This window comes from Myodes glareolus, chromosome 22 (genome assembly GCF_982192425.1).
Source record: "Myodes glareolus chromosome 22, mMyoGla1.1, whole genome shotgun sequence".
Taxonomy (NCBI): Eukaryota; Metazoa; Chordata; class Mammalia; order Rodentia; family Cricetidae; genus Myodes; species Myodes glareolus.
Genome location: NC_142047.1, coordinates 31,233,136 through 31,237,456, shown reverse-complemented (window position 1 = coordinate 31,237,456; position 4,321 = coordinate 31,233,136). Strand labels below are relative to the sequence as shown.

The window sequence follows — 4,321 nt, the reverse complement described above, 5'->3', positions numbered from 1 at the left end:
TGGATGAACATACAAAAATTTGTCAAGGTAATCCACCATAAAAACAAACTGAGGAAAAACAAAAACACATGATCATCCCATTAGATGCTGAAAAGCCTTTGACAAAATACAACATTGCTTTATGAAAAGTCTTAGAGAGAGCAGGGATACAAAGAACATACCAAAACACAAGAAAGGCAATATACAGCAACATAACAGTCAACATCAAACAAAATGGAGAGACACTCAAAGCTATCCCACTGAAATCAGGAACAAGACAAGGTTGTCCACTCTCTCTATATCTATTCAACATAATTCTTGATGTTCTAGCTAGAGCAATAAGACAACAAAAGGAGGTCAAGGGGATACATATCAGAAAAGAATTCAAACTCTCACTATTTTCTAATGACATGATAGTTTACATAAGCAACCCCAAAAATTCTACCAAAGAACTTCTATAACTCATAAATGCCTTCAGTAATGTAGCAGGATATAAGATTAACTAAAAATTAAAAATCAGTAGTCATCTTTTATACAGATGATAAACGGGCTGAGAAAGAAATCAGAGAAACATTATCCTTTACAATAGTCACAAGTAGCATACAATATGTCCTACTAAATCTAACCAAATAAGTGGAAGACCTGTATGACAAGAGATTTAAATCCTTGTTGAAAGAAATTGAAGAAGACACCAGAAAATGGAAAGTTCTCTCATGCTCTTGGGAATGTAGAACTAACATAGTAAAAATTGGCAATCTTACCAAAGCAATCTACCAAGACAGTGCAATGCCCATGAAAATCCCAGCAAATTTCTTCACAGACCTTGAAAGAACAGTACTCAACTTCATATGGAAAAGCAAAAAACTCAGGATATCCAAAACAATCCTGTACAATAAAGGAACTTCTGGAGGCATCCCAATCTCTGATTTCAAACTCTACTACAGAACTACAGTAATAAAACAGCCTGGTATTATCATTAAAACAGACAGGGGTACCACAATTGGAAAAAATCAAAGACCCAGATGTCAAACCACACACCAACAAACACCTGATTTTTGACAAGGAAGCAAAAACTATAAAGTGGAAAAAAGAAAGCATTTTCAAAAAACGGTGCCAGGATAACTGGATATCAACATTTAGAAGAATAAAAATAGATACATATCTATTACTATACACAAAACTCAAGTCAAAATTCAAAATAAAACCAACCACACTGAACCTCAAAGAAGAGAAAGTGGGAACAACACTTGAATGCATTAACACAGGAGAACTCTTACTAAATACAACCCCAGTAGCACAGACACTGAGAGAAACAATAAATGGGGCCTTCTTAAACTGAAAAGCTTCTGTAAAGCAAAGGATGCAGTCAACAAGACAAAATGGCAGCCTATAGAGTGTGAAAAGATCTTTAATAACTCCATATCCTACAAGGGGTTGATCTCCAAAATATACAAATAACTCATGAAATTGGTCATCAAAAGAACAAATAATCCAATAAAATAAATGGGGTACAGACCTAAACAGAGAACTCTGAACAGAGGAATCTAAAATGACCAGAAGACACTCAAGGAAATGCACAACATCCTTAGCCATCAGAGAAATGCAAATAAAAATAACTCTGAGATTCTATCTTACAACTCTAAGAATGTCCAAGATCAAAAACACTGATGACAACTTATGCTGCAGAGATTGTGGGGTAAAATGAACACACCTTCAATGCTGGTGGGAGTGCAAACTTGCACACCCCTTTTGGATGCCAGTATGGCAATTTCTCAGAAAAGTAGGAAACAACCTACCTCAAGACCCAACAATACTACTTTTGGGTACAGACCCAAAGGATGCTCATAGTATCACAAGCACATGTGGTTAATTCCGCTTATAGCAGCACTATTTGTCATAGACAGAACCTGGAAACAACCTAAATGTTTCTTGCATAAAGACAATGTAGCGCATTTACACAATGGAGTACTACAGAGCAGAAACAGAATGACATCTTGAAATGTGTGGGCAAATGGATGGCTCTAGTAAGCATCATATTGAATGAGGTAACTCAGACCCTGAAAAACAAATATCATATTGCGGGGGGCCATCCTGTCCAGCAGGAATGAACGCCACCAAAAACGAGAATTCCTTCTCTGGTCACATCTTTATTTGGAGCATTCCCTTGAGGAAAATTGGGGGAAGGGAAGATAGAGCAGGGACGAGAGAAAGCTTAGAGAGAGAGCGTTGGGCCCCGAGGCAGCTGCATTTAAACGGTGGAGAGGCTTGAACGCTGTCCTGATTGGTTAATGCCATTCTGCTGGTCTGAGCATGTGCAAGCAAGGGTGCAGGCAAGGGTGCTCAGCCCCACATGGCTACCTCCAAACTGCAGAACCACCTGTGCCTCCAGGTGGCTCCCTACATCTCCCTCTTCTCTTGTTAATAAGAGCAATAAGGCAAAACTATTCTTCAATCTGGTCCCCACCTCATGATGTGTGGACCGATTAAAGAAAAGAAAAGCAAGACACACCCTCCCCATGCAATGGGACAACTACTTCCCTGGGAGTGCTAGGGCTGTGTCTGCACACCCTCCGCCTATGCATACCTTCCTCCATGCTTTGTGGGACTATCTGGTCCCTAGAGGGTATGCATGGCTAATTGCCTATGAGCTCTTTAGAAGCTGAGAGTCAAACTTGGGGTGAGGATACACATTCCAAGACTGCCAAGGCCTGTGTCATAAAGACCTTGTCCCACCTCACTTGGGCTAGCAGGTAGCACACCAATCAAGGACATACAGCACTTCCACCTAGACACAGCATGCCAAGGATATCTCTGCTCCCACCCATTCCTAAGGAAGGAAAAGGCAAAATAGAGTCAGTCAGAAAATTGTTAAGAGATAAGAGGTTGCACAGGGTGTTGCTCAAGTCGATGGTGTGAAACAGTTGCTCTTGGGACCGCCCAGAAGGTCATCTCTGCTGTCTCCGCACGAATCTTCCACAGCAGGACACTCAGCATCCACTGGGTCATCTTTCTTCTTTATCCCTTTGGTCGGTCTCATTGGCATCCAGATGTATGTCAGCATTCCTAGAAAAACATAAACAAAACTCTCCTCCCAAATTAACATTTAAGAGTACTAAAAACTCTCAGTTTAAAAATTCAGCACAATCAGTACTGGAAGTAGGCTGGTTTTGAACTTAGAGATCTGTAGGTCTCTGCTTCAAAAAGCAAATCTTGTTTGCCTGTACCAGCAAAATTTTGAATTAAAAATTAAGTGTAAAGAATGCAAGAAAAATCCTTTCTCTGGGGGAAGCTGTCACTGGTAGTGTAGTCCCCCTCTTATGTCTAAAAACCAAAGCAGTTGTCACTGGGAATTAAACTCAGGACCTTTGGAAGAGCAGGCAGTGCTCTTAACCATTGAGCCATCTCTCCAGCTCCTCTATTCAGATGGAAAAACCTCTAGGTAGCATTGTTTTATTCCACCCGTTGCCAGAGGCAATAGGTAATGGTAACCAGGTTGACGCGCCTTTATTATGATAATTAGGACCAGTTCTTTGAGGGAGAATGGGCGTAGACCATCGATCATCTGACTACTTCCTGCTGACAAAGGGGCGATGTTTGGGGGATAAATGTTTTTATCTGACTGAATTTTTAGCGACAAATGTTCTTATCTGACTGAATTTTTAGCGACCTTGGCTGAGGGCGGCGGCTGCCACAGCTCCGCCTCTGAAGCCCATTATGGCGCGCTCCGCATGGCCCAAAGGCATGGCTCCGCCCCGGGCCGTGCGCGGGCTCGCCGGTTTATCCTGTAACTGCGAACTGTACCTCAGCCTCACCTCAGGCATTGAATTCGCACCACCGGCTGTGAGTCTTTTCCAAGCTCTGGCGAAGGGGGGCTTCCGCCCACCCGTGGGGGGGCTTCTCCTGCCCGGTCTGCCCGTGCGCGGAGCCCCGTTCTCTGGGAACTCATCTCCACCCGCCCATGTTGCTATGGAAACAGTTCAGAGTTTGGCCCCTCTCCGTCTTTAGGTCTTTAGCGGCGCTGCCACGCAGCTTCCGCCTCTGCCTCCCGAGTGCTGGGATTAAAGGCGTGCGCCACCACCGCCGGCTACTTCCTCAAACAAAGTTCAAGTTTTCTGTACGTGAGAGCCAGAGACTGAGCTCTCTTAACAAAATTAGGCGAAAATCACCTCCAAAAGCTCTGTGGCTCTTTAAGAATAGGAAAGGCAGTCTTCGAACACGATCAAACTCGCCTCCCTACGAGACTGTTGCCTCCAGTCTCTAACAGCGAGTACGCAGGTGGACAGAGAGGAAGCGGAAGCCGCGGTCTCCCGTACCCCATCGTCCTCATAGTCCCGCCTTAGTT

At 43.4% G+C, this 4,321-nt stretch overlaps 1 pseudogene; it reads right to left on the bottom strand.

Annotated features, from left to right (window-relative positions):
* Positions 1-3,771: 3,771 nt before the first annotated feature.
* Positions 3,772-3,975, bottom strand: LOC148118501 (Nuclear RNase P; annotated as a pseudogene).
* Between the last annotated feature and the right edge of the window lie 346 nt (positions 3,976-4,321).